Source organism: Meles meles, chromosome 13 (genome assembly GCF_922984935.1).
Source record: "Meles meles chromosome 13, mMelMel3.1 paternal haplotype, whole genome shotgun sequence".
NCBI classification, from domain to species: domain Eukaryota; kingdom Metazoa; phylum Chordata; class Mammalia; order Carnivora; family Mustelidae; genus Meles; species Meles meles.
Window position 1 is genome coordinate 57,582,753 of NC_060078.1, and position 12,018 is coordinate 57,594,770.

A 12,018-nucleotide genomic window follows, 5' to 3' on the forward strand; every position below is an offset into this window, starting at 1 on the left:
AGTCTTCTATATAGCTTTCCATTCTTCAAATTCACTCTTCAGTTTTATTAATATCTGTTTTCCCTCTTCTATCTTTTTTTTCTTTTTATGTCAAACATGGCTGTTTTCAGACTAGGGATAAAAATAGAGAAGCAGAGAAACACTGTTGGAAACAGCAGGTTCTGGTGTCTAGTATTATGAGGTTCCCAGATAACACAGGTTAACGTGTAAATGTGATGGTATCTATTTGTGACAGCTCCTGACCATTTAACTTGGCACAGAGGCAAAAATAGGGGCAAAGGGTAGGTGGTACTCCTTAGTAGGAGATTTGCTTCTTAGAAAAGAATATGCATAATTTTAATATTGGCTTGTAATTGGGCTGTTTCAAGTTCTTTGCCATGTAATACCAGAAGCGTTCTTAAGAAAGAAGAGAAGCACTTGGATTCAAATCCTAAACTCTCAAATTTATACCAGTAGTCCAGTTTATAGTTTCTATTGTCTGTAAAATAGGGATAATAATAGCAATCCTGCTTGTTTACAAAGATCAGAGGGAAAAGGTAACAAGAATGATTTGGAAATGGGGTGGGTAGCTATGGGGAAGAAACTCGCTGAAAGGCAGAGTCCAAGAGAAGAACACAAACACGTACATGAATTTTGATTTCTGAAGCCTCTTTGACTCCAAGAGTTTTGGATAAAGGATTTTGGACTGGAATTAAAAACCTAGTGCTAGGAAAAGATGAATTTATTGACCTATTTATGGCTCTAAACTTTTTTATTCTGTGAATCTTTTTGGAACTTTCGTGCTTTCAATTCACATTTTAATTTTAGGAAAAGACCTAGAGGAAAATAAATAGCCTGGATTTGTTTATGTCATTGGTAATTCTCTGCAGCCATCCCAGATAACAGTTTCAAACTCAGTGTGACCATCTTTCAATACTATATTCAGAATTTCCAGTGACTTTTTTGGCTTCCTAACTCTTCTAGTGTGAGAAACGGTGATTTATTAAGTACTGGAGTTGACAAACCCCAGAAGCCATGTAGCTCTTGGTTTCTGCCACCAATGTTGTCACATTAGTGACATTGCTTTTCTTTCCCTTCTTGCCATGGTGTTTCTTTTTTGTGCTGTGCTTCTTGTTTGTTTCTTTGGGTAGCCTGAAACTTTTCTTTGCTTCTGACTCTTGAGTTCACAGTCAGGGAATTTATCTTTGACTTTATAATATCACACAATTTTAATTTTGTAAGTATTTCTTATTACTATTATAAAATCAGTATGTGTTCATTACAGAGGATTTGGGAAATATATCTTCTTTTCACCGTTTGGAAGTAACTTTTAACATTCTGGATTATTTCCTTCCTTTCTGTTTTCTGTGTATATGTATTAATGTAACACAAACACACTTAAATTGGAATCTCTTGTTATTGTGTGTAAATTTTGTATCCTGAGTAAAAAAAAAATAACATTTTTATGAATAGTGTCTAGCACAGTTTCTAAAACTAGCAGGAATTATATTCTGCGCAGTGGTCTTTAAATTTGTATTCATTTTGGGTGGGGAAATGAGGAGATGGGTTTAATTTCTGGCTTTACCATTGCCAAACTGAAAAGCAGGGCAAGTTGAAGGTATCTTTGGGCTTTCACTGTGGCAGCCATCCAGCAAACCTTCTAAGGTATTTGACACAACAATTTGATGAAAATTAATCTTTTCCTTAGAAAATCACTCATAGACAGACAAAGACCTAGTCTGGTCATTCTTTGAGAGTCTCCTAGTTCTGCTACTGGATGGTCCCTGTGTTGAGGAATGCAAAATAGAGCAGTCTCTGAGGGTTATTTGGACTTCAAGGAAGAGGAGGATCTTGAAGGAAGTGATAGAGTAACAGACTGACTGGAGAGGGCAGAAGACAATTCCACACAGAGAAGAACGAGGAGAAGTTAGAAGCAAAAATGAGTGCAATATGTGAGTTGAGTGAGACAAAAAGGGAGTGTTAAAGTATGCACAAATGAAAGGTATGATTTTTACTGTTGATGAGTAGTACCGAGATGTGATTTGTTAGGTTTATAAGTGTGTGATAATGAGGAAGAATTAATGGAAGGCTTTGAAGGCTGGGCTGAAGAATGTAGATTTGGTCCTGGAGGTGATGGTACTTCTGTTGAAAGTCATATGATGAAAACAGTGAGAAAGGTTGTCCTGGCAGCTTTGTGGGATAACCTGTAGTCGAGAATGGCTGGAGAGTATTTCAGTAGGACAGTGGTGGGGTATTGTGGAAAGAAAACATGGTATTCTTGTGGAGAAAGAACAGTAAGCATGGGGATGGAAGAGCTGGAAGAAATAAGAAAATCTCAAAGTTTTGAGCCTGACCTTGCAAGTATATTGTGGTGTCATTGATAGTGACATTGGGAAAGGAGCTCAGATAGGTGTAGGGAGAAAGATAATGAGTTCAAGTGCTAGTACAAGTTTTAGGTATTAGATAATTTGAGTGGTACTTAAAATCTGGTGCTTTAAAACTAAAGAACCTAAAAACGAATGCTCTTCTTTTTAAAGTAATTTGTTTGTTTGTTTGTTTTTTTTTTTTTTGTCAGAGAGAAGGAGAGAGAGAGAGAGCACACAGGCAGGCAGAGGTGGAGAGAGAAGCAGGCTCCCTGCCGAGCAAGGAGACCATGCGGGACTCGATCCCAGGACCCTGGGATCATGACCCGAGCCGAAGGCAGCGGCTTAACCCACTGAGCCACCCAGGCGTCCCTAAAGTAATTTGTTTTTGAGGCCATGCATTTATTTTAGCGAACAAATTTTCTTTGGAATTTGTCTTTTGAAACTAATTTCAGAACCAGTAGAGTCATACAAGAAAACCAGTCTCATTTCTTGATGATCATATCCTTTGTCTTCAAAAGAGTATTTTCTAGCTTGATCACTCATCTTATTTACTGATTTCTAAGTGATATTTGACAGTTTCTGAAAATGCAGAGGCATAAAATTTATTACCACGGTGGATGTTTAAATGATTATAGTGTGGTTGCCGAGGACAACTTAAAAAGTCTGAAGCTGTGGTAGCATCCTTAGAATAAAGTACCAGTGCACTCTGGTTAAGAGAATAGGTTCTGGAAAACCCAGGTTTGAATGATCTCTTTGATATATTAGTTATGTGTCTTGAGCAAGTGGTTTAATTTGTCTGGGTCTGTTTCCTCATTTTTTTTAAAATGGTGATAATACTCTCTACTTCATAGGATTAGCTCTTACACTTAGAACACTGCCTGGCAAATATTAAGAGTTCAGTAAATATTAGCTGTTTATTAGTGTCATAACAACCACTGCTATTGCTACCATCACTATGGTATTTATTTTGTTTGTTTTAAAAATCAGTTATGTTCCTGTTCAGTTATGTCTCATCCAAGTGAAATGATAGACAGCTGGAGATAAAACTAGAGCCCAAATAAAAGACATGAAGTATAGAGATGTGTGTGTGTGTGTGTGTGTATGTGTGTGTTTGGTTTTTGTTCTGTTTTATTTGTTTTTTAGAATGTTGGCTTAGGAGAAGAGTGGAAAAGACCAAGTACTCATAGTAAGGGTTTGGGAGGCAGAAAAGGGGCTGGCAAAGGAGCAGGTGAAGATTGTTTAGATAAAGAAAGACAGCAAGAAGTGGATCTTAGTATAGAAGTTATACTAACCGGGATTAGATTTGGTTGCAGCCAAATAAAAGAGACTTAAACATTATAGAAATGTATTTCTTTTAATGTCAGGAAGTCCAAAAGTAGTCTAGGGTTTGTATGGTTGGTTTGTCATGGTGCTGTTTTGTGCATGGATTCTGTTCTTTTCCAAAGTCACTTTATGGTCTAAGATAGTTACTGGAGCTCCAGCTGTTTCATTCACGTTCCAGCCATCAGGAAGAGGGAAGAAGAAAATACATCTCCTTCCCTTTAAGGATATTTACTGAAAGTTACATGTACCACTTCTGCCCATATTCCATTGGTGAAAATTAGTCACTTAGCCATACCTTCCTGCTGGAGATGTTGGGATATGTAGACTATTTTCAGTGGTCAGTGCCTGGGCACAAAGAACAGGAACAAGGAACAGGAGGGTAATCCAGGTATAGCTAGATGAAGAATATAGGGTAGATAAAAGAGTTAATTGTCTTTAGACAGTTGGTCATTATTGGTAATCTTTGACAGAGTTTATATATAAACATAAACAATTATAAAACCATTCTTGTCAGATTGTATCAATAGTACTTTGTTTTTAGAGTGTAATCCTTCATGAGTCCTTGCTTTTAATAAGGATTATCAGTCTTCTAAGGAAATAAATTATGTGTATGTATGTACATGTATGTGTGTATATATATATACGAATACATAATGTGTGCATGTGTGTTTTTAAGACTTTATTTATTTGAGAGAGAGACAGTAAGAGGAGCATGAGAGAGGAGAAGATCAGAGGGAGAAGCAGACTCCCTGTGGAGCCTGATGGTGGGACTCGATCCTGGTACTCTGGGATCATGACCCTAACCGACGGCAGTTGCTCAGCCAACTGAGCCACCCAGGTGCCCAGCGTATGTGTTTTTATATATTTCCTCATTTAACTTGGCATTGGCCTAAATTACTTCATATGACAACAATGGGCAGTAAAATTATGTATATAATTTTACATAAATTTATATAAATTTTATGTATTTCTTTTTTGTAGTTTTAAGCCCATAATTTTACTTAGCTTTCCATCCACTCTCCAGTTTGGTTGTTTTGGGCGATGTTTTAATCCATCTCTGTCCTTTTATATTACTACTCTCTTTTACTGCTGTTATGCTGTTAATCGTACTTCCCCAAATAGATAAATGAGCAAATTTAATTAAATGTGTTATTTGCACTCTCCTGATCATTAATGAATTTGTAAGTAAGATCAGACCTACAATCTCTCTAGTACTACAATTACTGAATTCTGTCTATCTACTCAAATGGTGATTATTTGCTTTAAATTTTTTTTATTTTTAAAGCTTCTATATTTTGTATGTTTGTATTCTTTCAGTATTACAAATATGAATGTCTTCCCAAAAAAAAGGGGAAAACTTTTTTCCTGTAAGATTTTTCTTATTCCTTTCAATTGAAAATATTTTATTACGTATTTTTGAATGATGAACAGTACATTTAAGATAAGAAATTCATCAGTTGTTGTTTTTTGTATTTTATCAACAGACATATAGTTTAAAGTAGACAAGTTTTAAAAGTCAGATAGTAAAAAAGGGATTTGTAACAAAATACAGTGAATCGCCATGCTCTCTGGTTTCCTCACTAAAAGTAACCGCTTTCAGCTCCTTGAGATATTTCTTCTGGCATTTATGTATCTCCATGTTTCAAAATAATATATGTGCAGTGCTGTCCTTTTTCATTTTATATTGAGTCTCTATTACGGTAGAGAAAGCTGTACTGTTCTTAAATCACCATCACTACTACTGTTCCTCCTCTAGCTTTCCAATTTAGTTATAATATTTGGTTAAATGAGATAGTTGATGTTGTGTTTACATTATTATGCCTGTGCAAATTTTACTTGCTGATAGTTCTGAAATAGTAGCCTCTCAGTGCAGTTTTCCACAAGGTCAGTCATAGTAATCTGTCAGTTCTTATTTTCTTTCCTATTAAAAAAATCTTTTGGCAACTTCTCTTTGGAGACCTTCATTGTCCTACTGTCTGGGCCTACTTCACAGCTCTTTTCCTGGGAAGATTTCTCTTTGTTATCTTTAGACTTTTCTCTCCTTTTCGGTTTGATTCCCAGTGTTGTAACCCCTATCTTCCTTATTCTTCATTTACCCTCTTACTTAGAGTACATCCTCTAGTAGTTGTGTTAGATGAAAAAGATGGTACTATGGCAGAGAGCATGGGGATGACAACCTTCAACCTTCTTGACTCTGTCACATAGCTTCAGTCTGAATTGTTTGTCTTCTACTTTTGGTGCAGTTTGCATCCTGGAATTCTGGAATGTCTATTCACCCACATTCCTTCACTTTTCTCTTGTGTTAGATACCCTGTTTTCTGTACACCATGCCTTTCTTTGCTTTGGTTTATTTCTTCATTTGGTGTTAGAGGGTGATGAGACCATCACCCCACTCTGTAGAATATCTCTTCAGTCACAGTCTCCTTGAACAAAGAAGATTGTTAATCTTACATAGTGGTTTTGTGGGTGGGGAGTGGAGTTGTTTATCTTACATAGTGGTTTTGGGGAGGGTGGAGTTCAGGGACTGGAGGATTTTAAGAGGTGGAGGTGGGGGTTAACATCATCTATAGAAGCGTGGTTACTTGGGTGGCGCTGTTGTTCATTGGTTGGCAGTAGGGAACGTGATTCTGTCCCTGACTATTTGGCTTGTAAAAGTGCCTACTGGGTTGAGTTGTCCTTACCAATTGAATGGATTTAAAACCAATACTCCTGGCAGTTTTCTATGGCTACAAAGAATCTGTCTTTTCTTGAATTTGTTAGAACTTTGAATTATTAGTCCTGTGGTAATTTTCTAAGAAAGTATACATAGGAGGTAATTTTTTGAGCCTTTTCATGTTAAAGTGTCCTTTTTTTTTTTTTCCCCTGTCCTCACATTTGATGAATATAGTTTGAATGAGTGTAAAATGCTAGATTGGAAATGTTTTTCTTCCGAATTTTGAAGGTGTAGTTTTTTTCTCCTTGTCTTCTATTGCTCTTGAGAAGTCCTCAGCAAACACGTGAACCCTCTTCTTTTGTTTGGACCTACTCCTTGGAAACTTGTTGAGTCTCTGCTTTTATTCTGTAATAGTGATGTGGCTTGGTGGTGGGGGGGGGGGTCTTTGTCTATTTTTATGTAGTGCTGGGTATTTGTAGATACTCAGAGGTCCTGGTAATCTACAACAGTTTGCATTTTTGGGGGAGCTGGTATATAGGGATGGAGTAGGGAACAGTAGATCTTAGCTATTAAATGTTCGCTTCATCACCCTGTTGGAAAGAGGGTGCACTTTTAGTCAGCCCATAAACCATAGATCATCCCTTCTACTTCTAAGTTCTGCAGAGATAACCTAAAGCTTTCTTTCAAGGGGTAGAAGGGGACCTAGGGTTCAACTGCTCCTCATATAGTCTCCATTTCACTTCCAAGTCCAGAGGTGGTGCCGGCAGTTCCTGACCCTTGTGTGGGTTTCTGGCTGTAAATTGGGTTGGGTCTCTGCTTTCTCCACTTCTGGATTGGGATTTGGCTCCCCAGGGACCTGCTATAAATAGCTGTATATGTTCCAACTTCCAACATTGTGTTATTCTTTTTTCCTCTTTCCATCCTTGTTGATTTCTATGTCAAAAAACAAACTTTTATATTAGTAGGATTTTGTAAAGAAGCAAATTCATACACATATGTCCATTCCACTCTCTTAACCCACAGGGCTGAAACGATTTGATAAGACTAACTATAACATTTTTATGTGAAATGATACTACATGATCATTATAATTTTAATACATGAAAGGCAAGTAACAGCATATGGTGCTCAAAAATAATAACTAAATATGGGTCTGCAGAGCGGGTACTATTATAGAAAAGAAAAAATGTCATGCCTCCCTTGATTGCGGGCTGTCCCTTTAATTTCTACAAATAATTTTTGGAAAAAACATAAAAATGATTCATCTTCATTATAAGAAACCTAGCAAATACTGATAAGTATGAGGAACAAAGTAAGAATCACTTCGATTCCTCCACCCCGTGCTAACCACTGTTAACTGTTCAGTGTGTGTTTTCTAGTCTTTTCTGTGCATTTACTTACGTATTTGTGCAAGTATGTTTCAATGAAATGTGTATTATTTTGCTTCCCCCTCTCCATTTCTTCCCACCATAAATGTCTCTCTCTTTCTTTTTTAAATTAAAGATTCCATTTATTTATTTGGCAGAGAGAGCCACAGCTGCTTGTGTTGAGGGAACACAAGTAGGAGAAGTCGGGGAGAGAGAAGCAGGCTTCCCACTGAGCAGGAAGCCCAATGCAGGGTTTCATTCCAGGACCCTGGGATCATGACCTGAACTGAAGGCAGACGCTTAACGACTGAGCCACCCATGTGCCTCAATGTATATATCTCTTAAGAAGACTTTTTTGTGTGCATAATTTAGAGAGAATATTAACAACATCTAATAGCTGCCATTTATTTGATTACAGATTATGTGCCAGGTTCTGTGCTAACATCTTTTTTTTTTCCTGTTTAATTTATGTTGGTGTTATTTCAGACTGTCGGAAAGTTCCAAGAATACAAAAGATTTACCCAGATATCTCAAACGTTAACACTTCTGTACATTTCCCTTTTCTCTGCCTCCCTCCCTTTCTCTTCTTCCTCCTTCTCATTTCTCTCCCTCTCCCTTTCTCCCTCTATATATACATACTCTGTATATCTATTTCTTGAACTATTTGAGTAAGTTGTAGGCCTATTTCCCTGAATATCTATACTTCAAAGTGCATTTTCTAAAAATAAGGATGTTCTTTTATGTAACCACATTGCAGTTGTCAAAATCAGGAAGTTATCATTGATTTAATATTACTATTAATCTACAGACTTGTTCAAATTTCAGCCCTTGTCCCAATGATGTGCTTTTATAGCAAAAGAAAACTCTGGATCATGGTGTGCATTCCAAAGGTCATATCTCTTTAGTTTCCTTTAATCGGGAACATTTCCTCAGTCTGTTTTTTTTTTTTTTTCATGACATTGACATTTTTGAAGAATTCAGGCCAGTTATTTTGTAGAATGCCTCTAATTTGGGCTTATCTGATGTTTTCTCATGATTGGATTTAGGTTATCCATTTTTGGCAGGAGCACCATAGAAGTAATGTTATGCTTCTCAGTGCATCATGTCAGGAGGTATAGGTTGTTGAATTACTGGTGGAGTGATCTTGGATCGCTTCATTAAAAATCCATCCTTATTTCATATGTTAAAAAAAAAAACAAACCTGTTTGTTTTTTTTTCCAAGTTTTTTGAAAGGTAATGCTTGTCAGGTTTTCCAGTGTAGTTAAAGATTCTTCCTTTTGTAATTTTTTGGTGGTAAAATATGCATAACAACCTTTGCCATTTTAGCTATTTTTATGTGTATAGTGGGATTAAGTACATTCACTTTTTTTTTTTTTTAGAGAGCGAGTGTTCACTTTTTTGCACATGTGAGCAGGGGTGGGGGAGTGAGGAGCAGAAGGAGAAAGAGAATCTCAAGCAGGCTTCACACCAGTGCAGAGCTGGATGCAGGGTTGGGGAGGGCTTGATCTCATGATCCGAGAGTCAGACACACAACTGATTGAGCCACCCAGACACCCCCACATTTTATTTGTAATTCTGAAGTATCTTTGAAAAAACAGTTTGAGACTTTATGAATGTCTTGTTACTTCTTAAACTTTTATTCACCAATTTTAGTATCAATTAGTGATTTCTGCCTGAGTCATTTTCATGAAGGTTCCTGAATGGTGTTTAATTCTGCCATTTTTTTTTCTATTCTTATTTATTTGTTTTGTTGCTCTCCCTGATTTGGCCAGTGGGAGCCCCTGAGCCCCTTCAAACCGATTTGTCTCCTTTTGGCTTGCCCTTCTCATTCTTTGAGTACTGCCTTACTTTTTATCACAACAAAATGTTTGGACTCATCTTGTACTTTCCCATCCTGAGCCCTGGAATGAGTTATTTCTTCAAGGAGCTCTGAAAGGTTCCTTTTAGTAGAGAATGGTTTTAAAAGCCATGATCTGGATTCTTGATGCCCTCCTTACTACTGGGTAACATTGCTCCAGGCCCTCTTGGCAGGCATCTAGGACATAGATGTGTGTGGTGTATGTGTGTACGTGCACACACACTCAGTACATCTTCATCTGTCTACTGAAAGCACGGAGTTTATGCTGCTACCTCTGATCCTAGCCATACTGCAGGGTTTATTCTGTCCTTCCTTCATTCTGTACCCTCTTCCAACAGTGAGAAACCTAGATATAGATATCTATATCTATATCTATATCTATATATTTTATTTGACACGGAGATAGAGAGTACAAGTAGGCAGAGCAGCAGGCAGAGGGAGAAGCAGGCTCTCCGCTGAGCAGGGAGCCCGATGCAGGGCTCGATCCCAGGACCCCAAGATCATGACGCGAGCCGAAGGCAGCTGCTTAACAGACTGAGCCACCCAGGCACCCCAGGAGAGTTCAGTATTTGTTGTCGGTTTTTCCTTTAGCCTAAGGATATGTAGTCTAAATCGCCACTGTCAAATAGGGTAGCTACTACCCATGAACTGTGTTATAAGTGTAAAATATACACTGGATTTCGAAAACTTACCATGAAATAAGGAATGTCAAATATATTATTAGTATTTTAGTATTATCTTTATGTTGATTATACCTAAAATATTGAGATATCTTAAGATATTTAGATAAGATATATTAATAAAATTAATTCCACCTATTTTATCTTAATGTGGCTACTGGAAAATACTAAAGTACCTATGTGGCTCCCATTATGTTTCCTTTGGACAGTGCTGATCTAAAAACCATGTTTAAAAGTTACTTGGATTAGTTTTCTCTCTTCAGCATTCTTCTTCCCTCACATGGTTATGTTAGTCATTTGAAATATAGTTCAGTTCTATTTTTATTCTGTTTTTCTCCCCATCCTAATTGATCTTCCTAATTTTTGGTATGTGAAACATTAACATGGTTTCAAAAGTCAGAATTGTACAAAAAATACATACTCAGAGCAGTGTCACCCTTCTTTCTCCCTTACCACCTGTTTGCACCCACCCTCTCTGATAGATAGCTTCATCATTCTCTGAATTATCCTTACTGTGTGTTTTCCCCCCAGGAATGATACATGTATATTTTGTTACTTCCTCTTCTTTTTTACACAAAAGGTGCATATTATAGATAACTCTTTTATACTTTGGTTTCCTCATTTAACACAATATATTTTGGAATTCATTCTATATCAACTTAGAGACTCACATTCCTTCTCTCTCTTTTCCTCCTTCTGACAGTTGTATAGTATTACTCTATTGTGAGGGTGGTAACCATTCTTTTATGCTGTTTCCAATATTTTGCATTTACAAACTGCTGCAGAGACTCACCTGGTCATGCATATTTTTGTATGTTGGAAATAAATGTTTGGGTAGATTCCTAAGATGGAATGGTTGGGTCAGAAGTTTAGAAGCTTATATAATTTTCATAAATATTACTAAATACACTTCTTTGGGGGGTTGTACAAATTTGAATCCTTACCAGCAGTGTATGAGAGTGTTCATTTCCCCACAACCTTATCATCAGAGTGTGTTAATACTTCTTCTTAATTTTTGCTGACCTTATAGGTAAGAAGTATCTCCATATAGTTTTAATGCTTCTTTTGTTTGTAATAAGGCTGAACATCTTCTCATGTGTATAAAGGTCATTAAAATACCTTTTTTATGCGAATTGTCTTGTGTCTTTTATTAATTTCTCTATTAGGGTTTTTTTCTCCCTCAATTTTTTTTTTTAAAGATTTTATTTATTTAATTGACAGAGAGAGATCACAAGTAGATAGAGAGGCAGGCAGAGAGAGAGAGGGAAGCAGGCTCGCTGCCGAGCAGAGAGCCCGATGCAGGACTCGATCCCAGGACCCTGAGATCATGACCTGAGCTGAATGCAGCAGCTTAACCCACTGAGCCACCCAGGCGCCCCTCTCCCTCAACTTTTTAAAAAAAAATTTTTTTTTATTTATTTGACAGACAGAGATCACAAGTAGGCAGAGAGGCAGGCAGAGAGAGAGAGAGGAGGAAGCAGGCTCCCTGCCAAGCAGAGAGCCCGATGCGGGGCTCGATCCCAGGACCCTGGGATCATGACCTGAGCTGAAGGCAGAGGCTTAACCCACTGAGCCACCCAGGCGCCCCTCTCCCTCAATTTTTAAGAGTTCTTTATTTTAGGGATACTAGCTCTAAGTTGTATATGTTATTATGTATATGTTATGTTATATTATGTATATGTACATGTTATTTTCTCCCAGTTTGTCAGTTGTCTTTTGACACATTGCATGTGTGTATGTGTAGGCTTTTATTTTACGTAGTTTAATTTTTCAGTCTTTTGTTGCATCTGAA

General features: G+C 37.2%; 1 protein-coding gene across 10 annotated transcripts in view; it reads left to right on the forward strand.

The window, feature by feature from the left end:
* Positions 1-12,018, forward strand: part of R3HCC1L (R3H domain and coiled-coil containing 1 like) — an 89,656-nt gene that overhangs the window by 4,680 nt on the left and 72,958 nt on the right. The window lies entirely within an intron of this gene.